The sequence below is a fragment of the Pongo abelii genome, chromosome 4 (assembly GCF_028885655.2).
Source record: "Pongo abelii isolate AG06213 chromosome 4, NHGRI_mPonAbe1-v2.0_pri, whole genome shotgun sequence".
NCBI classification, from domain to species: domain Eukaryota; kingdom Metazoa; phylum Chordata; class Mammalia; order Primates; family Hominidae; genus Pongo; species Pongo abelii.
In genome coordinates this window covers 5279874-5306476 of record NC_071989.2, presented here as the reverse complement: position 1 = coordinate 5306476, position 26603 = coordinate 5279874, and the positions used below count along the sequence as shown (strand labels likewise).

At 42.2% G+C, this 26603-nt stretch overlaps 1 protein-coding gene across 4 annotated transcripts in view; it reads right to left on the bottom strand.

Moving 5' to 3' along the window:
* ADAMTS16 (ADAM metallopeptidase with thrombospondin type 1 motif 16) overlaps positions 1-26603 on the bottom strand; it is a 175371-nt gene that overhangs the window by 17316 nt on the left and 131452 nt on the right. The window lies entirely within an intron of this gene.

Below are 26603 nucleotides of genomic sequence, written 5' to 3'. Positions count from 1 at the left end.
GCAGGAGGCTCAAGATGTCTGATTATCTTTCTTTCAATTTGTTAGCAGCTGTTGATGCTTGTAAATGTGTTTTTCTTTCCTGGTGATAAAAGTATACCCCATCAACATGCATGTTGTCAGGTGATGGGGTGCGGAGTGGAGTCGGAGCCAGGTTTTGCCCAGTGGCATCACCTTTAATCAAGACACTGCGCCTGAGTGTGTCTACCAAGCCTCAGCTGGTTTCACACAAGCTCATTTGCAGGAGGGCTTGGTGTGCACCCTGGAGAGGTCGTCAAGAGGAAGGGGGAAACACGGCCCCATAACAGGACTCACTGGGCAGGAGGGCTTGAGCTCCCTCCTGGAGTCACTTCTGAGGACTGGATGATTTCCATTCATGTTAGTTTCCCTGTGTAACGCCCTGTGGGTCAGTCACAAGGGGATGAGAGGGGAGCTGGCTTCCTCACCACCTCTTTGCAAGCACATCAGTGCAGGGCACCAGGGGTCCCACCTAGGCGTCACCTGCGAGGCTCTACCTGCAGCTGTGTCTGTGCTGAGGACCCAGGGCAGGGGCATCCTCTCTTCCACTCTATGGCATTGCTGAGTAGAGTTAGGGCAACAGTGACTTGCTCCTGAATCTCAGGGTAAACCAGAGGACTTGTGAAGATGCTCAGGCTTCTCCTTTGACCCTCCATCCTGTGCCCCCACACTGAACCCCACAGTCACCCTCAGGTTAGGTGTCAAAGCAGAAGCCCAGAGAGCTTGGCCAGGAACTCCGGAGGTGCCTCTGGCAGCAGCCACGGCACCTGGGAGAAGTATTCTCGAGAATGGCATTTGTGGACCCAAGTTACACAGAGAGAGACAGAAAGGAGAAGGGAAATCCCGCTATGATCCCTCCTATGAACATCACTATGACTCTTGCTTCCAGTGCTTTCTGTGTGTAAACATATTTTTAACATGGTTCAGAGCAGGCAGTATATGCAAGTTTTATTCAGCATTCAAAAAATTCAGTGTCTAGGCTGGGTGTGGTAGCTCAGGCCTGTAATCCCAGCACTCTAATTCCAGGCTGAGGCAGGAGGAATAAGCCTAGGAGGAGGACGCTTAAGCCTAGGAGCTTGAGACCAGCCTGGGCAACATGGCAAAACCCCGTCTCCACACACAAAAAATACAAAAATTAGCTGGGTGAGGTGATACACAACTGAAGTCCCAGCTACTCGGGAAGATCACTTGGGCCCAGGAAGTCAAGGCAGCAGTAGGCTGTGATTGTACCACTGCACTCCTGCCTGGGTGACAGAGCGGGACTCTGTCTCAAAAAATAGAATACAATACAATAAATAAATAAAAATAAAAATTCATTGTCCAAAGCAAGCGTTTTTCTTATACTTCAAAGCCTTTATAAACACATTTCAGTATCTCTAATTCCACAATCTGGATCGAGGTATACAGATATCTAAGTAAGCAAATACAGACAAAAAGTTTGGACCTCAAGCTCCAGGAGATCTAGGAACATCCTGAAACTGCTCCAGTTCTGTGCATGCCTGGCTGGACGTGATTTCTGAGCAAAATGATGAGTGCCTTTCCTCAAGTTCTCCAGGGAGTCTGTGACTCAAGTAGTTTTAGAGCCAAGGTTTGGACTCTTCTGAAAGTTCTGAGGATGAATTAGGTGGTAGAACCTTGAAGGAGAGGGAAATTGATGCTACTTTCTGGATGGGAAACAGAATTGATCCCACCCCGAACCCTTGATAGCCACACCACATTACTTACAGCCTTTAGAATGAGCACCATGATCGTTTTACCTACTTTGGTTTGTAGAATCCTTGAATTATTTCATACCAAGTGTTTTTACTGAAAATATTCAATTGTATTTTTAAGAAAATTATACAAAGACTACAATGTAAATTTGTGTACACCTAAAATGTAAACATGTCAGGGTTGTAGGAGTTGCCCTATATGGATTGTGGTAATGCTTCAATTTTTCAGTGTCAACAAGATTAGTGTTTTTTTTTTTTAATTCCATGTTAAGCCACCTAAATTACATACACATCCTCATTATGAAAGATTGATTCTTGGCTTTCCGGCTGTGATAATTCTGCATGTAAAGCCTCTCGGTTACTCTGTTGCCGCTTCTGTGTGTTTTCCTGTTGTTTTTAACTTTCCTCCCATTTCTTACATTTGCTCTCCATCCTGCAGCCTTATAAATTACAATGGGTATTCTACACTGAGGCTGCAAAAGACATGCTGACTGTTCAAGAGCTTTTCACACCGCCTCGTTACGTCTTCTGTCTCCATCATCTTAAGACGTCCCAACTGGGTCGATCCATTCTCTGCCTTCTCTCTTAGCTGCACATCATTCAAACAATCCTCCTGAACAAAGCTCCTTCATACCACATCTGGAAACACCAAGTGTCTGTTTCATTTAAAAAACCGAGCTTTAGGGGAATGTCTTCATTTCAGCTCATGAATGAGTCAAAATCCACGCAAGCTTCTGTGCTAATGTGTGAGGGTTCCATGAGCAGTAACAAGCTGTGTTCAGTTGCCCACCAGTGGCCACAAGTGTTCTCGCTTTGTTTTGGTTTTCCTAAGTCCACCAACTGGAAGAATGCAAAGTGGCTGGTATTACCCAAATCAGTCAGTTTCCATGGCAGGACTCTGGAGACGCAGTCTCCACTGGCCCTCAGGACCTCCACTGCCCAAGGCTCCCTCCCAGGGTGTGCCTTTGTGGCTCTCAACACTGCCCAGAAAAGTGACAGGGTTTACAGCCTTCATTCAACAGTCTACTCAGGATTTCCTGGTATCATCTAATCAATATGCAATATCCCTAATGCCAAACAGTCTTTAGTCATTTCTCAACAAAATGACTCCCTCTTCCCCAATAAAAAAAATTAAAATGACATTTTGGTTTTTGCATGTAATGCTTTCTTTGAAAACGCAAGTTTCCAAAAAGGGTTTAGTAAAGTCCCTTATCATGATGCACCACACCAGCAGATTATGTGTTGTAACGACAATTCAGATGCAGAGGCCAGCCCTGGGCTGGCCCCGAGCTGCTGCCTAGGGCCAAGCCCCGCTGGGGCAGCCATGCTCTGCCTGTGGCTTTCACATCAGCAAGTCTCCCTGAGCCCTCCCTTTTAGAATTTAGTTTCAGTGTCTTTTGTCTGCTGATTCTTTTTGAAGTTTCACCATCCAGCACTCTGTTGTTCTATTTTCAAGATAACTCTAGGAATTCTAGGCAGGAGTCTCTCATAACACAATAAAGACAGAGAATAACAATGGGGCAGAAACCTTGTCACGACACAAACCTACACGAGGCATTGATGAGTATCAGGGCTCCAGCTGCCAGCCGGATTTAGTCCAGAGTGGTGGGTGCTGGATGCTGTGAGACGCAACATTAGAATACAGCATTCGCTAGGCGGTGCCTCTTCAGCATCAGAGTTAGACGTGGGGACTCCTGACTTCCACAAGCTGGTGTATGGGTCACAACTGTCCAGTAGGCTGTTCTAAATTAAACCGTTCATGTCACTGACTATACCCAGATACTCACACACTGCAGACTCAATGGCCCAGGGGTCAAGACAGCTGCCAACATGGTCTGACAGGATCAATATTACTTGGTTTTTGAAGACACAACAACCTTGTCTTCATATAAAACAGCAGCATCTTCACGTGTATAATTTGAGATCTAATGTAATGTAAGTGAATTGAATGTTTTAAAGATAACAATGCACATTGAACAATAAAGAGATGACAGTTGGAAGAATCTGCCTCTTCCATAGGGAAAACATTAGTTAACAAATTAACTAAGAGTGCAGGCCGGCTGCAAGCTGAAAGTACAGAGGCCAGGATCCACAGAACTTGGGAGACAATGATGTCCTAAGCCTGTCTGGCAGGTGGCCAAGGGCCTTTTTAGCTTGCATCCTCCTCGGTTGGCTTGGGGATTTGCTATGGGTCTAGGACAAAGGACGCTTCATCAGTATCACCTGGCGCCAGCTACACTCCAAGCAAGTTCAAAGGTAGAAGTCCAGCTCTGAAATAAACAATGATTTCTGTGACCAAGTAGGTAAATGAGCACAGTAGGTAGAATGAGTTATTAGACAGATTGCACTGTGTCCACACACGATGCCTTCTGGAGCAATGCACTCCAGTCTCCAAATCCTCCTAAGTCCACCAGTCAGTACATCAGAAATCAAATCCTCCAAAAACCCAGCAGTTGGGACATCAGAAATGACAGCAACATGCCAGCTCATCCCTCCCAGCAGCAGTTGGTTTGCATAGATGTTCCTGACACTGCCTGGCAGGGCAGGGCCCTTGGGCTGTCTCCTGGGAGGTGTCCATGTAGGAGTTAATGCCAGGTTCTGGTCTGGTTTTTCACATAGGAACGGACAGCCCATTTCTGATGACTGGTTGGCAAGGAACAGGGCCCAGCACTCCAGGGCTCGCTGTGAGCATTTGGAAGCTGCAACTTGACAGTCACTTCATTTTCTTCAGTCTCAAAAGTCAAACCACTTTGCCTGACTTGTGAAACCCAAGGAGAGATTTACAATGAGCCAGACACAGACACTGAATTGTTTTCACCTCTAAATGCAGGATTTCTTTGATGAAGCACACAGAGCCAAACCGAAGACATCAAAGCTCCTCACAAAGGCGGTGCTGTGGGCGTCAACTTCAGGGATTGTGAGGAGCTAAAGGTGTGTGAGGAGTTACTACTCCGAGGCCAGCATGCCATTTTTACCAGGTTTTCCTGTCTCACCATCCTGTCATCAGAGCTTATCTTAAAAGGAATCAGTATGATCTACAGAGCTTTCACTGATGGGGGAAAGACAGGAACATGGAATTATGAGACACGCAGACCAAAGAAACTGATCTCGCTTTTCAAAACAGCCTCAGTAATTCCCTCGTTCAACAAAAACCCCTCATCTGAGGGTTTCCTCTGCAGAACACTGGGGGCTTTTGCATTCCCTTTTAAAAGGGAACTAGTCAACTCTAATTGGCAACAGCACTCTGGTTCTTGGGATACTGCCCCTCTGCCCACTTTCCAGGGAAGACTGGAAGAAAGAGCAACGCACCCTACTTTTTTCATCAGAGTAGGAGGTTTTCTCTTCTGTCTGGTGTTGACTCCTGCATCCTCTCTACTGTGCTCCACAACCATATATGCCATTGCTTACAGACACCTCTGTCTCATGGGTAAAGGGCATCCAGAGCCAGTGGTCCCCACCTTTGCCCTCTATGTGCTGGGAAGGGCTTCAGCATTGATCTCATTTACCAGCCTTGTCTTATGTGTGTGGAGACTGTGCTCCCAGAAGCAAGGAGATGCACATTTTACTGCCAGTTCCCTCTCCAAAACAGTGCTGTCATCACAATCAGAATCATTCCTGTTCTACTCAAAAGAACGAGAGTATTTTGTCCTCTTCAGGTTTCTGGGCTGAAAGGGCACTTCTCCCTTGCCGCTTCTTCAACACCCACCCATTGGGCCAACGGTTTCTACTCCAAATACCTTTGCTGTGGACTAAAAACTACTGGGGTGGTAACACACGGGTAGGCAACCTAACGATCTAGACCTAATTACATCTGAGGTTGAGTCCTGTCTGAGTAAGAGGTAACTCCCTCCTCTTTACCAGGCTTAACATCCAAAGTTCTCATGCCCAAAGATAGCACAAAGGGGCAGCTGCTGTGGGGCTCTCAAACACCTGCACATTCCTGGTCTCGCTCCTGTTCTGTATGAACCAGAAATCGGACGGCCTTGGCTCTCTAGGGGTTAGGGGTCAGGAATCTGAAACTGTGCAAAGCCCTGGGGGCCTGGATGACTGGCAGCTTTTGAAACACGATTTTGGAAATGTAACATCCAGCTCTTCAGAAAATCCCCGAGACTGGCCACAAAAGTTCTGAGCTACCCTCCCTTCCCCTTTGTGGCCTCAATTTCTTGTATTAAAGTTGTACTAATTTTATTTTTTAACCATTATGAGGACTAACTAGGATGGCAGGGAGTCTGATAAATCGATTCTCCCGGAGGAAAACAGATGCTTTAATTCCCTGTCATTAGCATCTCAGCAAAGCCCATCTGAGCTCCTCTGTGGAGCAGGCTCTCTGGTTCTGCACAGCCCTCCTGACTTTGAAGAGCGTGTCTGCAGCAGGCTGCTGGCTCAGAGCCCGTGACTTAGCCTCTGTGAGTGCAAAGTCATGGAAGCTTGAGTTCCTTCTCAAAGAGGGACCCGCCCAGAACCAAAGGGGTTTCAGAGCTGGGATGGACCACAGCCGCTTCCTTATATACTGACTCTTCCAATATTGAAATATAGATATCTGAAAAGTAAAGGTAATGGTCTCCAATATTAACATTCTTTCAAGCCTCCTAAACAACTCAGCTTAAGAACTGAGGAGATATTCCTAGCCAAGGATGTCCTACCCTTAGGGCAAGATCTTAAACTTACATTGTATTTGGACATAGAAGGTTGTAATGGATGTACTGATAACTGTTCAGGTTACAAACATTCTTCTGCTACCCTGACATGGAAGCACACAAGTGGTTTTCCACTGGGTATATAACTTCCTGTGCAAGACCCTTCGGCTTTCTACTCTCTGGAGGGCAGAGCACTAGAGTATTCTCTGGATCTATTTGTCTCCTAGTGGCTCTCTACCTGTCTGCTCCGTTCATCTCTGGACACTAGATGTGCTGCCTGGATGGGCTCCTCCCTGCCCACTGGTTTACTTCCAGCCTTGTTAGAAACTCTTCTTTAGTCATTCTGAGCTGACACATGAGACTCACTGCGCCTCTTCATCCCTTGGCAAAACACATTGGCGGCCGCCCACACCATGCTGAGCGCCAGTGGGTAAGGTGCCAGCCTTGCCCAGGGATGTCAGCATCCTTCTGCTGCCACTCCAGGGCTCACAGGGAATGGGCTGAATCTGTCCTCCAATCTGTTTATGGCAGCTGAATTTGTTATTGGAGTTATGTAATATAATTAAATTTGGTGTAGCTCTATGAAACATGAGCATTAGAAAAGAAGAGCTGTTTCTATGAAAATGAAGTTAAATCTTTGGAATGACTCAGTGGAGACCAGTCATTAAACAGCATTGCTGTCAAATTAGGTGTGGCTGAGACAAAAGTAAAATATTGAGGAAACATACAAATTTTAAAATGACTTCCCACTCAGATAAATGGGACAAGTTTCATCCTTCTTTAAAGAAACTCAAACTAGAAATTATATGCAATGAGCATGTTTTATGAAATAATCCACTTAATTCCTTCCATAGGCAGACCCTACTCAAAAAAATGCTTGGGCCATAATTAAAAGAATTAGCAAATGAATGCACATTTGTGTCTTTTAAGTGAAAATAAATGTTTCAGGTATGTGTGTGCATTTTTTAAAAATAATTTTTCCTTCTATCTACTTTTTTCATCAGAGTAAGAGGTCTTCTCTTCTGTCTGGTATTGACACCTGCATCCTCTCTGCACTCCACAGCCGTATAAACCATTGCTTATAGACATCTCTGTCTGGTGGGTAATGAGCATTCAGAGCCAGAGGTCCCCATCGTTGCTCCCTCTTCCTTTCCTGTCACCTGCCCTTCTTGTCATCCTAGAAGTGGGATGCCCCTGGCTTCATCCTCCAGCCTTTTCCTGATCCTACCAAATCACACAGACTCTGCTTTCCGATTTTCCAGCAAAGCTACTCCCTCCTGTGTATCTGATATTCATGTTGGCTGAGTCCAGGTTAACTTGATGTGTCAACGTGTCTGGACTGCAGTAGACAAATATTTAGCTGAGCATTATTCTAGACATTTCTGTGAAAGCATATTTAGGTGAGATAAACACTCAAATCTGTAGACTTTGAGTAAAGTTGATGACCCCTGTAATGGGGGTGGAACTCATCCAGTCTGTTGAAGGCCTGAATAGAGGGAGGTATCCCTGCAAAACTGCAACTCCTTCCTGGGTTTCTGGTCCACTGATCTGTCCTGCAGATTTTGGACTTGCCAGTCCCCACAATCACACAAGCCAATTCCTTAAAATAAATCTTCCTTTGTCTCTTGTCAGCTAAAGAAAAGGCAGGTTTTTAAAGAATTAAAGTTAGTTTTATTTCGAAGTCTTACAGATGATTGCAACCAGGAGAGCCTTTACCTCACACATGCACATTCACATATAATTGGTTCTGGTTCTTTGCAGAACTCCAATACAAGATCCCTGTCATTTTTCACAGGAATTGCTCCTTAATTGTCCCCTAGCTTCTGAGTCTGAGTTGATAAAAGCTAATCTCCACTCTGCTGCCAAGAAGAAGTACTTCCAGTGCGAAAATGAACATACAGCATTACTATAATATATGAAATACTCCATGGCTCCCCATTTCCCAGGGCATGGGGCTCACGCACATGGACCTGTGGCCTCCATCCCCCACCTCTCTGAATGTCCACAAGCCCCAGTGTGTCAGCGGTTCTGGGAGTTCAAAGCTCCCAGGAAAGGGCCCCTCAGCTGTTAGACTAAAGATGGGCTGTGTTGGCAAGATACCACAGGATGGCAAATCTCTGGTGTTGCTTCCTTTACGTCCAGACCAAGGGTTCGTTTGGCCACACCAAGTACCTAACTAACATGTCCACTGGTTGCTTTTTTACCAAACGCTCAATTAGGCAGTCTTGCCCTATATGTGGCCCCTGCCTCAGCAATATAGTAAACTCTTTTTCCTTTTAAAGGAAAGGAACGCAAGCTCACTGCAAGCACACTGGAAAGGCATGGACAAGGACGGAAACACAGCTGCTCCCGATCTCAGGACAGAGAAGCCCCCTCTCATAGCATCCAAGCTCCAGGACAGACCTGCCAGCCTCAGCTCCCGAAACCCGGCCTGGGGTGCTCCCCTGCCAGCTCTTTTCTGACAGTGCTGAAGAGAGACATCGTGATGCAGGGATGGCAAGAATGAAATCACATCTTTTAAGGGAATGAGAGAGACTGGTTTGCGGATCAAGAGGAAATAGCATGAAAGAGCTCTGAGGGCTTCATCCTGGGCAGGAGGCCACTTTGCCCACTGAATATTTTCTTCTCACATAAAGGACTTGCATGAGGGAACCGAGAAAGGAAACTGGGAACACACAGCCACACGAGCCAGTGACTCCTAACTGTCCTCAGGTTCAATGCTACACCCATCGAGCTAAGAATATGCCAGCGCCATCGTCAGAAAAATAATGTTAGGAATTACACCTCATAAATTAAAAAAGAGCTAGAAAACCGTGACACCATCAGAGCCTCTTCCTGCCACCTGCACACAGGCTAGGAAATGGCCTGTCAAGGTGCCCTCCATCTCCGTGTCCTCCACTGGGTCCCCTAGACTCACATGGTCACTGTGGCTTCTGTTCAGTGAGACACACTGCCTGTGCCTTGCCCTCCATCCACGGCATTCGCTGTGTTGAAGGGAATGAAGGAATGCCTGTTATCCCTGTCACAGACACCACGTGGGGCCCAGGGGCCAGGCACCACAAGCCTGTGCACCCTGCCAGACCCGATCGAGGGCCTCCCTGGACATTAAAAATGGCTATGAAGAGGGATGACAAACAAATGTGTCCCAAGAAGGGGTGAACGTTAAGATAGGCTGTGCAGGAAGTCAACAGTGAAAGGTTATGGTGACAGCAGGGCAAGGAGGCCTTGAGTGTGGCAGGAATGAGGGCTGCTAGGACAGGGCCTGTGAAGACACTGGAGGAGGCAGTGGCAGGTCCTGGAGGGTCATGCAGGCCACACGACGGCATTTCGGTACCAAGCAAATGACAATGGAGAGCCTTGGAAGGCCGGACTTGGAGAAGTGTCTATACTGGGTTTGTATTTTATTTTATATTTATTTTTTATTTTTTAAATTATTATTATTATTTTTTGAGCTGGAATCCCACTCTGTCACACAAGCTGGAGTGCAGTGGCACAATCTCAGTTTGCCTCCCGGGGTTCAAGCCATTCTCCTGCCTCAGCCTCCCAAGTAGCTGGGATTACAGGCATGCACCACCACCCCCTGCTAATTTTTTGTATTTTTAGTAGAAATGGGATTGCTTCATGTTGGCCAGGCTGGTCTCAAACTCCTGACCTCAGGTGATCCACCCCATTCAGCCTCTTAAAGGGCTGGGATTACAGGCCTTGAGCCACTGCGTCTGGCCCAGGTTTGTATTTTAGAAAGATCACTGTGATTGCATAACAAATAAGACACTAGGGGAAGCTAGACTGTAGGTAGAAATTTCTACTCAAATCTCCTGAGGCTGCAAGGGTGAGAGGTTGGTGGCCTGACTATGACTAGAGTCTCATTTCCATTAGAGGGGGCCATTCTGTCTGTCCACAAAACTTATGCTTTATAACTTGACATTTCATCAATGCCTCTGTGAAACTCACAGGACTGAGCACATGCAAAATACTAAACATTTGTTGACCAGTTGACAATGAACATCACCCTCCTCAATTCACATATACAGAGCTATGTTATTTCTTAAATATAGTAACATCACTAGAAGTTTCCTTTTGGGCTCACCATAATGTACTGGTGTTTCAGCAGATTTGCTTTTGCCTGTGGATATAGAAATCCATAAACTTATAGCCAGGCACCAACAGGGCAACACAAATCAAAGTTCTTTGTGAAGTCTTGCCCTGGTCCATGACCCTGGCTGGCTGACTGCCCGAGGACAGCCTTTCTGTGTCTGAGGCCTTGTGGTGTGTGAGCGGCAGGGGAAGCAGTGGCTCTGTAGTCAGGATGCCTGGGTTCCAATCTCAGCTCCAACCTTGCCAGCTGGATGGCCTTCAGGAAATCATTGGACACCAATGTCTCCATTCTCTCCTCCGCAAAGGGGAGATGGTCACAGTAGCTTTTCTATGCAGTGCTGGGCAGGCTGGGAGGACTAGCAGACAGGAAGTGCGCAGGAAGGGCTGGCTGTGGTTATCATGATTTCACTCCTTCGTCTCTTCCTCATCCTATTCCCTGCCTCTTCTCCTCCTCAACCCTCACCTGGGAAAGGGAGCTCATTCACATGTGGTCCACAGGATTCCAGACATTCAGTCCCTCAGCCTGTGTACAAGAGGGAAAGCCATGTTTTCCTATAGCAGTATTATTTTATACTTATTATATACATCCCTTCTGAAAATCAACAAAGACCTGACTGGTAAATATGAATTAAAAAAAAATCACAGAGACACAGACATTAATTTTGTTGTATTGCCTCTTAGTGATTTTCTGGCATGGGTAAAAATGATGTCATGATATGGTCATTACATGGAACTATGTGATTTTGGAATATTTACTCTTATGAGAACTATTGAGAAATTTTAGAATTTCTAAAATTAGAAGGACGGGGAGGTTGGAAGAATGCAGAAAACAATGCTCCCGAGCAGTGGTAACTGGATGGATTTACTTATACCTAATGAAAAGAAAGTGAATGCCATCTCAATGACGCTGGAAGAGCCCGCACAGGTGTTCCTCACCTCGTCTGGGGAGAGAATGAAAGCAAATGGTCACAGTGGGAAGAACAGGTCTTTCAGGTCCTACGCAGTGAAAGTTTACAAGGGGAAAGAAAAGATTGCCAGTGCCTCTTACAAATCCCTCGTTTCAGACAGAAAAATGATATTAAAAACTTGATTAACTCCCAAGGGAAGCTGCTCCCAAGCCCACTGCAGCATGGAAACAAGAATTTTAGGGCCTCTATTTTGTGCAACACCTTTTTTTCCTTTGAGACGGAGTTTCGCTCTCGTTGCCTAGGCTGGAGTACAAAGGCTCGGTTTCAGCTCACTGCAACCTCTGCCTCCCTGGTTCAAGTTCCCATCTCAGCCTCCTGAGTAGCTGGGATTACAGGTATGCACCACCACGTCCAGCTAATTTTTGTATTTTTAGTAGAGACAGGGTTTCACCATGTTGGTCAGGCTAGTCTCAAACTCCTGACCTCAGGTGATCCACCCGCCTCAGCCTCCGAAAGTGCTGGGATTACAGGCGTGAGCCACCGCGCCTGGCCTGGGCAACACCTTATTAACATTCCCAGGGGAGAAGTGGCCCTTCTGCCACAAAGTTCATGGACTGTGATAGTGAGACCGCTGACTTCGTTTAGACATTTTAACAGCTGGCTAGGAAATGTCTTCCTCATACAGTTTAGGTGAAAGCCAGCTGCAAGAACGCCAGCTTGTGTGTTACACAGATTTAATGATGTCAGATCTGACTTGCTTCTTTACCTCAGGAGATTTTCCTATCCTGAAGACAGGCCATTTTCTTGAGAAAGGAAATATGTTTCCTAAATCGCTGAGAAGATAAATGTACTAAACAATACATCATCTAAGTCAACGAAACATACTTGCATGTTAATAATGAGATGACTGTAGACTGAAACTAGATTTAGGTTTTCTGAACTACTTGGAAATTCATGACTGCCATGCCATTAACACTGCTATTTTGCCCTGATTGAAAGGTGATGTAGAGACACCACTTTTGATTAAGACACTCATTTTGCTGGAGGATGCTTTCATCTAGCCCAAAAGTTGGCAAATATCTTATTAATGGGCCAGATAGTAAATATTTCAGGCTGGTGGAGATCTCTGCTGCGAGGACTCATCCCTGCTGCATCAGTGAGAAAACCACCGGAAACCCCATGTACATGAACAGGCCTGACCGTTCTGATGAAACCCTATTAACATAATCAGGTATGGCAGGCTGCACTTGGTGCACAGGCATAGGTTGCCACCTGCTGATTTTACCAATTCTACTTATAAATAATCGAACTGGACATATCTGCAAAAACCAGAAAGCAACTAGTGTTTTTACAGCACCCAAGATACCTTACAAGATAGACCTGTTGGAGTTTGATACCTATGTTGAGCCTAGCCATCATGGATTACTAGGAGACTAGGACAAATGACCCCATTGTTGGGAATGTTAACAATGAAACAGCAGCAATAACAACAAACAACAACAAGCCAACATATTGAAGCCTGAAGTTCTAACAAAATATCTGCAAATCTTAAAGGGATGAAATGAAGCATATGCAGACAGCTTCAAATATTGCAGTAAGTAAGAAAGCAAACCAGTCGCACCTTACATGTAGTGTATGAATTTGGTTATTAACAGCCACGCAGAATCAGTGCCCCTGGAGGACAAACCAAACGCTAGGCAGGGCACTAAACTTTTTTTTCTATTGAGTGGTTTAATTTTCCCTGCAAACCAGTGATGTGGACAGATGCTATTATTTCCTAAAAGTGAAGTGCAGAAAGGTGACATAAGTGGTGTGAGATGGAATTTACACCCAGGAAGCCCAGCTCCAGGGCCTGGACTCTCATGACCAGTTCTGGTTCCTTTTAAAGCGCACATACACACCAAGTAACCCATTCACATGCATTAGCCCACTTAACAACCCTATGGGGCAATGCTGTTAGAATTTCATTTCACGAATGAGGAAGCTGAGGCTAGAGACACCGAGGACCCTGTCTGTAGCCACAGAGGTCGTTGATGGTCAGCATCATACAGCTGGAGCGGCAGGATCAGGAAGGGAGCCCTGTGAGCCTGGGTTCTTATCCACCGTGCTGCATTGCTCCCAGATAAATACAACTTCTGCAAGGCTAGCTTGTCAGCTGGAGAAAAATCTGATGTGAGTTTGTAATTTAATGTTGCTTAGCTCTAAAATGACCTAGAAAAAATGTATATATTTAGTAATTTTGTGGGCTTGAATATTTTAACTGGACAATGGCAATTTATATGATGCCTATCTATTTCATACCCAGATAAGTATAGAATTCATTACTCCTGGTAAAAGTTGTATAGTTCTACTTTCTGGCTGATTATCTACTCGAAGAAGTTTTCCGAAAATTCTTGAATGATTCAGTATTGAATTAGTGTCAAGTTATTCAGAGCCTCAATCATTCCAAACAGGTTTCCCTTAGTCATTATGCACATTTAGATTGTCTATAACATCTGAAATATCTTTTCCTGCCTCTCACCAGAGCCTTTTACATGGTATTCTAGGGAAAGCCTACGTGTCTAACATGAATTTAAACATTTCATGAGTAACGTAGGTTAATTTTTCTTTCTTTTGAAATGAATGACCTTCCCACAGTAGATGGTTTAATTCATTTCTCAAGGTGTGAAATGCAATTTAAATCACAGAGGATTCACTAGCAACTGTGTATGGGCTTCCGTTCTTCAGCTCTTTGTTTTCTTGGGAACACTGTCAGTTTCCCATTCTATTACAGACGTGAACCCTCCCCGCTGCGACTCCTTCCTTTTACGACAAGGATTTTAAAATGATGGCCTCCTTCCTCCTCTAGTTTCGGGCTTTTCTGGCATTTTCGCGTTAGGGTTTCTTGGATGTTTACTCTGAGATTAACACTTAGAAATGATCTTCTCCAGGCTCTTGAGCTGTTTTTCTGAAAATTTTTTCCAGGTGTCCTCCTGCAGCAAACCTAGATGCTTTGAGGCTGACCTGCAGCCGCATGGTTCCTAAGGCTCCTGAGCTCCACCAGTACAGGGGCTGTGAGGGTCTGGGCCGAGCAGGACTGGCCAGTTAGGACCATCCACAAAGGTTTTATGTAAAGTCTTCAGTGACAGGGTCATCAGGAATCACCATAAATCTAATGGGTTTTAAGAAAGAAACCAAAGAAGCGGATTGAATCCATATTTTACACAGATCAAATCCACAAGCAAGCTGACACCGTCTGTGAAATCAACATCAATATCTCGCCCGGAGCCTCAGGGACATTCTTTACTTTCAGGCAGTAAGAATATCTTGGTCACATCATTGGATCCACGAACTCTCTACGTCGCTTTCTAAGTGGTTAGCTTGCTCATGCTAAACAAAATTGGGAATCGAATTTCCTTGCTTTTAAAGAAATTGGTGAAAGCAGTCAATGGCAACTGAATGATGAGGCATATGAGGTATAAGCCTCTGTAGATGGGTCTAGGCAAAGAACTGAAAAGTGAAGAGTTGAAATGACAGCCGACTCAGGAATACTGACTGTCATTTCCACATAGGATTTGAATTTTTACAATGATTTGTAAGAATCTGTAAGTTTTATCTTTTAAGCTTTCAAATAGCTACAACGATGAGACTCAGGTGTGGAGGCATCACACGCTGCAGACAGTTTTTCTGGCCGATAGACGCTGCTGGGCCAGGGGTCTGCCAAGAGTATATGGCTAACATTTGACATTGGAGTCATCTTTCTTGATAAGTCTGGAACAATTCCATTCTCTGCAGGAAGGACTTCATACTGTGGCACTTGAGGAGATTAATCAGCTCCAGGAAATGAATATATTGAGTAGGTAGAACAATATTTATGTAACCTCTTGGCTCCCGTCCCTTGAAACTACCTTTCAGATGCCTTCATTCTTCTTCAAGATACCTTCAGATTAGTTATTTCTGATTTTCTTACTAAGTCTTAGGTACTCATTGGTTGAATCTTTTTCCCATCAAGTAGGTTCTATATGTTAGCACATACTAAAGGTTTATAAAACCTCTTTTTTTTTTTTTTTTGAGACAGAGTCTTGCTCCGTCGCCTAGGCTGGAGTTCAGTGGCACTATCTCGGCTCACTGCAAGCTCCACCTCCCGGGTTTGCATCATTCTCCTGCCTCAGCCTCCCGAGTAGCTGGGACTACAGGTGCCTGCCACTGCACCCGGGTAATTTTTTGTATTTTTGGTAGAGATGGGGTTTCACTGTGTTAGCCAGGATAGGATGGTCTCAATCTCCTGACCTTGTGATCTGCCCGCCTTGGCCTCCCAAAGTGCTGGGATTACAGGCGTAAGCCACTGCACCTGGCTAAAAACTCTTTAAAATATTTAAATAATATTGTTAGATATTTAGTTTAGTCAGCTAAATAATTAGTTAAGCAACAATTACTGTTTCATTCTTTGGAATCTACTTCCAAATGTAAAGCTTTAGCCATTACATCACAAAACTTATCAAATGAATCATGTTGAAAATGTCATATTTATCTGTTGCTCTTAAAAACATTGGTCCAGAAAACTAAGGGAATATGAGGAGGAATATACTGTACTGTGTAATGAAATTAGCTGTATTATCATTGGCATAATTTATTGGTCTATGCTGCAAAAAAGCCTAATGATTCTGTGGTATTTATGTATATAAATACAGACATCAGAAAATACTCTATTTTAGATTTCAATGGTTTCACATATGCTCAGTATTGTTACAACGAGTTGGGAGTAGAGAAAGGCTGTATTTAAAGACCTCATTCTCTAGTTCATCCCATTTAAATGGGAAAGCAGCCAACCCATGTAGCATTTATAATAATTCATTCTGAAGGGTCATATGTAGAACAGAGGAGCAGTGTCTGGGTAGTTTAGGCAGTGTTGTGATGTCGTCTTTGAAATGCCCCTATGATGCAAAGTCTACACACACACAAGTCGCAAGAGAGAATTGCATTAGCATTCACAAACTCAGGAAAGCACTGGGGAAATTCAATTCTTTGAAGTAAAGAAAAGGTTCTCCTGAAGAAGAAGAAGAAGTGAAGGCATCTAAAATGCTGACATTACTGGAGAGTTGAATGCAGACATCTAATGTACGGTTCATTGTGTATTACAAGCTAAAAGGCATTAAGTGGCCTTGAGCACCAGTGAAAAATCTCATTGTCTTAAAGAAATCAACATCTATTGCAAGTCTCTGAACCATCTACAGTCAGATGATTCCTGCTGATTAATCCAATGTCCAAATCCCTCTAGTTTACAGAGTTCCTATAATACTAATAGCTAGTATTTAATGAGGTGCTTCATCTGTGAAATTTTTAATTCTCACAACAAATCTGTGTGGTAGCTTTGATTATTGTGCACATTTCAGAGATTAATAAACAGGTGCAGAAATACTAACAAATGTGCCCAAGGCTTGCAGGAGCATGTCGTGGAGCCAGGATCCCAGCACAGACAGGCAGACGGGGCTGCACCCGAGTTTGGAACATTGTGAGACCCACCATTCAGAGGTAGACTAAAGGCATGCCCCAGATGTGGGCACAGTGGCCACTGGGAGAGTGTGGCCACTGCCAGTGCTGAGGAAACTTTTCACAAGCATCCTTCACTGCAGGTGGAAAGGCAGCATGGTTTTCAGAGAGAAATAATGCTCCTGTTGGTCAACACACCAGATTCTGAGTTAATGTCTTTGGTAACTATAAGGCCATACAATTATTTAATGGGTGTGGACCACTCTTTGATAGCTTTATTTTTTTTGAAAAAAAGACATCTCTCTGAAACTTCTTTTTTATCTTAAACATCATGGTGGTCATTTTGGGAGAGATGGTGCAAGTGAGGTAGTACAGGTTCCTTTTCCCCAAATCAAATAAAGGCTGACAAACTGTGAACATCTCAAAAGAACCAAAACAAAAGCACTATTCTTGTTACAAGCCATTGGTATTGGTTCCATAAAGCACTCAGAATAAGTGCGCCAGAGGAACGAGGCCTGCAGCAGGGAGATCAGCTCCATTTCTGGTCTATAAATGACTTGTATGGAAATTCCTTGGTTAGAATGAGTTGGGAAAAAAGAAACCTCACATGGAACCTACAGAAAAATTACAAACCCCTCCCTAAAAAACCACATATATGAAAAGGGTATATGGCATTAAAATTTTAAAAATATTCTGGAAGAAGACTGACTTAAACAAATCAATTTCACAAAATGTGATTACACTGTCAGGTAACATAAGAGAGTGAGAATTCAATGAAGACACCAAGTGGAGAAAAGAAGACAGAATTCTATTAACAGGAGCTGGCATGGAGCAACAGAGAAGCAGCAAGCAGCCAGGAAATCCAGGAGCAATCATCCTTCTGAACAACACTCCTGAGATGCTCACTCTCTGAGCGGGGAGATTATACCATTAAACTTGAGAATCAGAAAGCTACGGCACAGAAGGACTGGCAAGGCCACTGGATCCACTTACATAGACAATTCAACCTGAACAATGTGGTCAAGATTGTGAAACAGAATTTACATGCATTACTACTAAAATGTTAGAGGTACACAATATAAAAATAATATTAAAGCTAAACTGAAATAAGGAAACTGCAGGCAATTATAACAAAGGTTGGAGCTTGAACTGAAATGAGAGGACTAGAAAATGAAAGAGGTAGAAATGTGCCAATAGCTTTATTTTGCCTGTGAACGTCTTTATGGCTTTAGTTTAATTTGTAACATTAATAAATCAAGAAAGAGTGGCATAAGCAATGATTTTAAATTGTAGAGGCAACTATAGTAGTATTAGAAATATACGGTGTGTTTTCTAAATAACCAAAGGGTACAAAAAAGAAGACAGTCATATAGCAAAAGCTATAAAAGAAAAGTAAACATTAAAAAAAGAAATAATTCAAATAAGAAGTAAACTTAGATGAAACAATATAAGACATCTTTTGAAAGGTAACACACAAATAATATCATAGACCAATCTTATGAAATGTATAAAAAATTATAAAGAAAATACTATTCAAGCCACCAGACCATTAAAGAATACATAAAGATCATCTGGGGCTCATTACAGGAGTGCAAGGATGGTTTAATTACTCACACACCCCAAGCTTCATTCACCTAAGGCTATAGAATGAGGTGCACTTTTCTTCACAAATATAAAGTCATGACTGCTCACTTCTTTTGAGTGATGGAAATGTGCATGGGTTCAAGTGTTCTTCATTGATGGAGCTGACACAGTGTCATGTACATAAAGACACAGAACATCAGTCAGTACTCAGCATCCTCTGTGACTCTGCGACTCTGGGGTCTCATGAGTTTATACCTTTTGCCTACTGAGCCCAGGATCCTGTGTGGCTGGACAAGGCCAATCTTCTCGATAAAAGGAATAGTCACCAAGGATTGGTAGCCACAGAGCTTGAGGTGACAGTGTCCTGTGGGCTTTCTGGGGGTGAGGTGGGGGTAGGGGCATGGGTCTCTTCCTTGTGTTGTGTACAGATTGTCACAAACATTAAAAAACACATTTGTCAACTTCTTTTCTTACAATTTCTCCAAGGCCACTATAGAATAGCTATGTAGGAGAAAAGCCATGAGCAAAAATTTAGTCATGCTGAGAAGATGGAAATAAGTGAATGTTTCCATAATCAGATAAAAAATTACAATGTAGTAGGTGATACTTATCAAATAAGAGCCAGCACTTAATTGTGAAAATGCAGAAACATTCCAACTAAGATCAGGGACAGGAAAAAATACATTGTAGTATTGTTCTAGAAATATATGTCGTTGCCTTTAAACTAAGGGCAGAGGTGAACAAGAGATATACACACTAGAGAGGGAAGCTAAAATTATCAGTATTGACTTATGATATTAAAATATAAGATTATTGTTTGAAAAAATGTAAAAATATAAAATTTTAGGATCTGGTTACACAATGAATGTTTTACTCTAAAAAATAATACTAAATAAAATATAAAATTTTATTTCCGATATTAATAAAAATTATTAAACATTATTTAGGAAAAAATAAATACACTTATATTCCCCTACATAAATAAATCTATAAACTGTTCTTGAGAAAAATAGTGACTAATGTAAAATTTTTTAAAAATGGTTTCTGATAGGTGGTTTCCAAGTTTTTGAGTTTTCAACTTTGCCTAAATTTATCTAATAATACAATGTAATCCCAACCAAAATTTCAGAAAGATTATTTTTTATTTTTAAACTTGACAATGAGAATATATATTTCTTCTGGGAAAAACATTCAGGAAGAGCCCTAAACCTTCTAAGAAAGACAGATGTTGAGAGGTGGGCTTTCTCTGTTGGGGAGTAAGCTTTAGGAACCACTGCAGGGATGAAACAGTGGGGAGGAGAAGCCAGTGCCACAGGGAAGCGCGGGGAAGGACAGTCAGGCTTTGTGAACCGCAAGAGGATTTAAGTGAGGAGAGGGCTGGCCTTCCAACTTAATGCAGAGGAAATAAATTTTTTGATAAATGGTGTTGGAACAGATTGGTAGGCATTGGAAGAATAACTGGGAACCTTACACTTCATTCCTTATGTCAAAATAAATCTCATTTTGGTCAAAATCAAATTTAAAGTAATCAAAATGTTTGAAGAGAATATGAGTAAATATTTCATAATATTAGAGTATTAAAAACTTTCTAAATGTGTCATGTAAACAAGAATCTATTAAGGGAAACTCCATTACAGAACACAAATATAATGTGTAACAGCAACAAATCAATGTGTCTGGCAAGATGCTACAATGAACTGCCATGATCGCCACCCAAAGCATGAAGGTTATGCATCAAGGACCAAACAGTTAATCTCCCAAACCAGCCACTCATGAGGGTAGGAGGCTGCTAGCCAACAAAGGCGCAACGGGTGAGCATATACCACTACTGTTCTGAGCAAACCAATGCATTATCACACTCATCGTCATAATGCAATAACTTGTCATGTTATTACACTCATCATGAGGGCCTTCGTTTTCTGTATTTTGTATACACACAATCAAACACACATTATTCACTTTTATCACACACACATATGTGTCTGTATTTACATATTTTCCTAATACACACATACACACATGAAAAATTAATAAGGTAAAAATAAGAGTCTGTGAAATACACTTTCATATGGATTCATTTACATTCAATGCCTATAAACCACACAATAGGGTGGTGGGTTAAGCATGTCCCTGGTATTTTTCTCACTCTACAATCCCCAATGGCCAACTCCCCAGTCTCCGCATCTACACATGTTTTAAATACAAAATTTATGGCCTGGTTTGGGAGACAAACTGTTTGGTCCTCAGTGCATAACCTTCGCGCTCTGTGTAGCAATCATGGGATTTTGTTGTAGCATCTTGCCAGTCACACTGATTTGCTGCTGTTACACATTATATTTGTGTTATGTAATGAAATTTCCCTTAATAGATTCTTGTTTACATGATAAAAGTTTTTAATACCCTAATATTATGAAATATTTACTCATATTCTCTTCAAACATTTTGATTACTTTAAATTTGATTTTGATCAAAATGAGATTTATTTTGATATAAGGAGCGAAGTGTTAAAATACATGTTTTAATACAAAAGTTTTAAAAACCTTTTATCATCATCATAAGCACTATTATCTGAGTGGATCCTGGAGGTTTTGTGAGGCCTGGAGCTTATGTAACTTAGGGCTACACCTTTTAAGAAGAGTATTTTCAAAATTAGGAACTTGCGATTAGAAGAGCCTGAAAGCTTCAGCTTTCTTGGCTTCACGTGATGCTCTCCTCCCCAATAATTACTATCATTTCTGCACTGACACTCCACTTGTATTCCCTGGACATTTCTGCTTCTCTTTTTAAAGAACAGTGATTATTTAGCATCCAATGGTGAATATTGCTGGCTAGAAGGAAAATAACTGTATTAACATTTTCTACTATAATTCAGTATGTTTATCAAACATGAAGAGATAGGGTAGAGTGAACAGCTGCGCTGGTTTGCTTGGGCCTGAGATGGTTCCCAGACTTGGGATTTCCAGTTTTAAAATCAGGACAGTTCTGAGCAACGTGGGATGGGTAAGTTCCCCTAGAGGTAATTTACTTTATTTTCTTCTCAATATATTTAATTATAGGCTTATATCATTTTTTCCATATTTCAATTGCTTTAGCTTCAATTTATTATTGCTAATTGTTACAATGAATGTCTTATGACTAATTAGTTGGCACTTTAAGCAACAACAACAGAATTCTGTTACTCAACAGGTAGGTTTAGCATGCACTAAACCTCTCCACCACCATCCCTAATTCTAATGAAGGCCAGGAAGGAGGTTCCCATTGCAGAGACTGACTTGGGGATACCAGCCAGAGGTGTTTAAACGGGAAATTCCAAGACACTTTCCCAACCTTCTCTCTGTGCTTCAGAGTACTAGGCACACATGTTCATGCACCCCTGGAATACACACACACCTCTAACTAAGTAGTCATAACACACACAACTTACAACTAAGTAGTCATAAGATGTTCATTGTAATAATCAGCGATAATAAATTGAAACGCACCCACCCCTCCACTGTCCTTCACTCCGCCACAGGATCTTTCTCCAGAGAAATGGATGAACCTGGAGGAAATAATTTGGGAGGTGGCAGGGCAGAAATAAAAGGCTTCCTGCCCAGCCATTGATGAAGGAGTCTCTCAACACCGAGAACATCTAAGTGAAGTCTTGGTGACTCACTCTTAATGTGCCTGGATTCAGGATTCAGGATTCAGTTCAGGATTATTAGATATTTATGGAAGATATCAACACACACAAAAAAGGAGCAAAATCTACCACTCAGACAGTGGAAGGAATATGGAGGAAAAATACTCTACAGATAAAAATACTTTACAGAAGGCAAAGAGAAGAGAAGAGAAAGAAAAGAAAGAAAAAAAGGAAAGAAAGAAAGAAGGAAGGAAGGAAAGAAAAAGAAAGAAAAGAAAAGAAAAGAAAAGGAAAGAAAAGAAGGAAGGAAGGGAGGGAAGGAAAATAAACAACTCTAGTATCTTTATAGAGAAAAAAGTAGAGCAGGATGCCTTAAAAGAGAAGAAACAAAGACCAAAAAATAAAATGAGCATTTGAAAATATAAAGGAGGATAATCAGGTATAAAAGAAGCAAACGAACAAAAGCAAAACAAAAAGCAGAAAACCTGGAAGATAAAACTCAAAAAAACTTCCAAGACAAAAAGACAAAGAGATGGACATCTGAAAAGAAAACACAAGAACATCATAACATTCGTCTACTGTGTTAGAGTTCAGAAGGCAAGAGTATAAACAAATGAAGGAGAGTATTAGTAAAATCTTTTTTCCCCAAATTGAAAGGAACCACTGTGGACTCAGCAAATGAGTGAAAATACAAAGCCATTAAAGCACATAAGAGACCAGGAATAAGTAAAAGTCCCTAAAGCTTCCAGAAAGGGAAGAGGAAAATGAAAAAAAGACAGTTTCCAAATGAAGGGCTGGGGATTGGAGGAGCAATGGACTTCTCAGTAGCCACAGTGGATGGGAGACAAGGACATTACGCTAAAACTCCTGGGGAAAGTGACTTCCACACCAGAATCCTGTTCTCTAACTCTTTGTTAGCTGAGAAGCCTTAGAGGCAGTCAGAAGATGGCTTCTGTGTTTCCCACATACAGACAATGCCTGGCAGCCACAAACAGGGTGTTCAGCATGGCAGAGACACACAGGAAGCTCCAGGAGGGTGACAGGCCTGGGCTGGAACAAGGAGGGCAACACTGGGAATGAGGAGTGCAGGGAAAAAGGGATGGAGAGATTGGCCTGTGTGGGGGAAATAGAGCGTGGATATTTCACATGCTCACCTCCTCCTAACCTTTGTTCAAATGGCACTTTCTATTCAGTCTACCTACAACCTGCACCCCCTTCTTTTAGAATTCTAATCTTCCTTTCTCCCTTCGTTTTGTTTTTTTGTTTGGTTGGTTTTTTATTTGTTTTTTTCCCCCTTTTTTTTTTCATTTTTATCCATGACACTTATCACTTTCTAAAATGTGCTATCATTTAAAATACATTATAAACATCTATAAATAAACAAAAATAGAAATAAACATAAAGTCTAAGCATATGGTCTAAATAAACACTGTATCTATTGTTGGTTCTATGTCACCCCCAACTTAAACACACGCTCCTCCAGGACAGGGAGCTTTGTCTGTCTATTCACTAAGGTGTCCCAAGGGCCTGGCACATAGTAGACACTCAATTATATTTGTTAAATGAATCCACGAACTTGATATATCTTTTGGAATTTATATAACAAACCTAAGCAAACAAAAGTCAAGCAATCATTAGCTTCTAGACAAACAACATTTTATACATGAAAGAAGATAGAATCAGGGAGCTCTGCTTAGCTAGCAACAATAATAAGCAGTGATGACAATGAGTAACCATGGGTTCTAATCACATAAGCAGGACGGAGGGACAGGAATTTGGTGGTAAGAGAGCTGACTGATACAAAACTGATAAAAGGTGCCACAAAAAGGCTAAGTCCTCACCTGCAATGGATAATAGGATAATCTTTAAAATCAATAAATAGAAAACGGCTATCATGCATGTTATTTCCAAATATCAGAATACCAGAACAGAGAACCAAAGTCACTGCAATTCTTGGCACCGGGTCATTGAGGTTGCAGATGGGTGAGTGGCTGGAGCAGGGAGCTGTGACTTCTCATAGATGACTTTAAAGTACAATACAATGAATGTTTTAAACAATGTTCATGTGGTGACTAAGTAATAAAAGTTCACTGAAATAATAGATGTAAGAAAAAAAACCCTAAAGTTAGTTTAAATGTTGAATTTTAACAATTTAAACAGATTCTTCTCTTTAGTCTTTTTTTTTTTTTTTTTTTTTTTTAAGACAGAGTCTTGTTCTGTTACTTAGGCTGGAGGACAGTGGCATGATCATAGCTCACTGCACCCTTGACCTCCCAGGTGCAAACAATCCTCCTGCCTCAGCCTCCTGAGTAGCTAGGACTGTAGGTGCATGCTATCACACCTGGCTGATTTTTAAAATTATTACTATTTGTGTAGTTGGGGGTCTCACTGTGTTGCCTAGGCTGGTTTCAAACTCCTATCCTCAAGCGATCCTCTGGCCTCACCCTTCTACAGTGCTAGAATTACAGGTGTGAGTCACCACACCCAGCTTAGTCTTTGTAAATTAAGGAAATATATCATAAATGCATCAAAACAATGAAAAAGTCCTAATTATTGGAATTTCATTTGGCGTAAAAGTATAATCAGACTCTGGGACAATGAGGGTGGCTGGAGCTGAGAGAGGAATTCTTGCATGGATTCTTGCCTTGCATTGGATCCAGACAAACCCACGCATCCTAGGAGACTGTGGTCTTCCTTTATGATGACTGCAATCATTTCAAACCTTGAAATGATTCTGTGCGTTCACTGGTCAGCCTGGTGAGCAACTGCCCCTCTCTAGCACGTTGGCCTTATAGCTCAGGGGTCATTTCCAAACCATGTAGTCTGTGGCAGGTGTTGGGCTGTCTGTCACTCAGTAAGTATCTGCCGAGTAACTGAACACATGCTGTAGTATATATTATCTCCCTGATAAAAGCTGTCTTGGTGAATGGGGAGGAAGCCTGGTTTTCTTCTGTGATGTGGCCGAAGCATCTGTCCTTCCACTGACATTTGACTGTTCTTTTAAATTACATTAGCAAACCTTATGCTGGGAGACAGCATAAGGGGAGATTTCAATCCAACTCTGTCATTGAAAATCACAAATTCTAAATTAGTGACATCTTCATAAATTTCATGTCCAACACATTTAGCATCTGCAATTTTTCAGAATCAAAGCATGGTTTAAAAGACTGCAACATTTTGCCATGTTTTCTTTAACAGAGTTCAATGCTCTCGAAAATGAGGCCTCGGTGAGTATCTTGAAAGAAATCGTGACACTAAAACATATTTATTCTTAATAAACACAGGGTTAATGAAGAATTTTTTTTTTTTTTTGCATTTTCATTCATTTTGTTTTGTTTCTTGTTTTTGGCAAGAAAAAAGAGAAAAATGAGGCTAGTGGTCATACTCTGAGGAAGATGTTCTCTTTCTGGGGCCAGTTGTGCTGGGTCCTGCTTCTAGGCTCAATAGTCCTGGCTGACCCCACTCCAAATGCGAGCAGCCCCACTGTGTGAGTCAGGGATGCCTTCTCTCCTGCTCGCTGGCCCAGCCTCCCCAGAGACCGTCCATGCTAGTGTGTCTGCTGCGTAGCGCCTGGCTCTTGGCCTGCTGCTTTCCAACACCCCTTGAAGAATGTGCACAGAAAATCTAGGAACTCTGCATCATGGGTCTGCAAAAAGATTTAATCTCCAGTTTAAGCTCATCACAGCTCACTTAGCTCTTTGTATAAATTACTTATTTCTCAGAGTTTTAAGATAATCATGTGTGAGTAATCCTGGATATTTAGCAAGTTACGGTAATTTATACTCGGGTCTGTCTTATCTATTTTCAATCAGAAAGTGGTGGTCTTATAGAAGAATATATCACTTCCAGCAGTAGTAGAAATGGAAGAGAATAAAGACAATTCTACAGATTCGTTAGAAATGAGCAGAGACATGAAACGATAAGATGAAGAAAAGAAGACATGGTAAGTAGAAGACGTACAATAAATTGGTGGACCTAAATCCAAATATAACCACACTCCATAAGAAGAGATTCAGCTATGTTAAAAGAAAAGATAGATTTGGCCGGGCACTGTGGCTAACGCCTGTAATCCCAGCACTTTGGGAGGCCAAGATGGGTGGATCACCTGAGGTCAGGAGTTCAAGACTAGCCTGACCAACATGGCAAAACCCCTTCTCTACTAAAAATATAAAAATTAGCTGGGCATGGTGGTGCGTGCCTGTAATCCCAGCTACTCGGGAGGCTGAGACAGGAGAATTGCTTGAACCCGGGTGGCGGAGGTTGCAGTGAGCCGAGATTGCGCCACTGCACTCCAGCCTGGGTGACAGAGTAAAACGCTGTCTATAAAAAAAAAAAATAGATTCTTCACTTGATAAAATCAAAATCCAGCAGAATATTATTTACTAAAGACATAGGTAAACCTAATGACACAGACATTTAACAATAAAAAGAATTAAGAAATGTAAGCCAGGTCAAAAAAATAATAATAAATGGAGCTGGTGCCCGTAGTGTTAATTTCAGACAATATAAATCATAAATTGGAAAGCAAGATTAGAAATAAGGATGGTCATTACTTAATAAC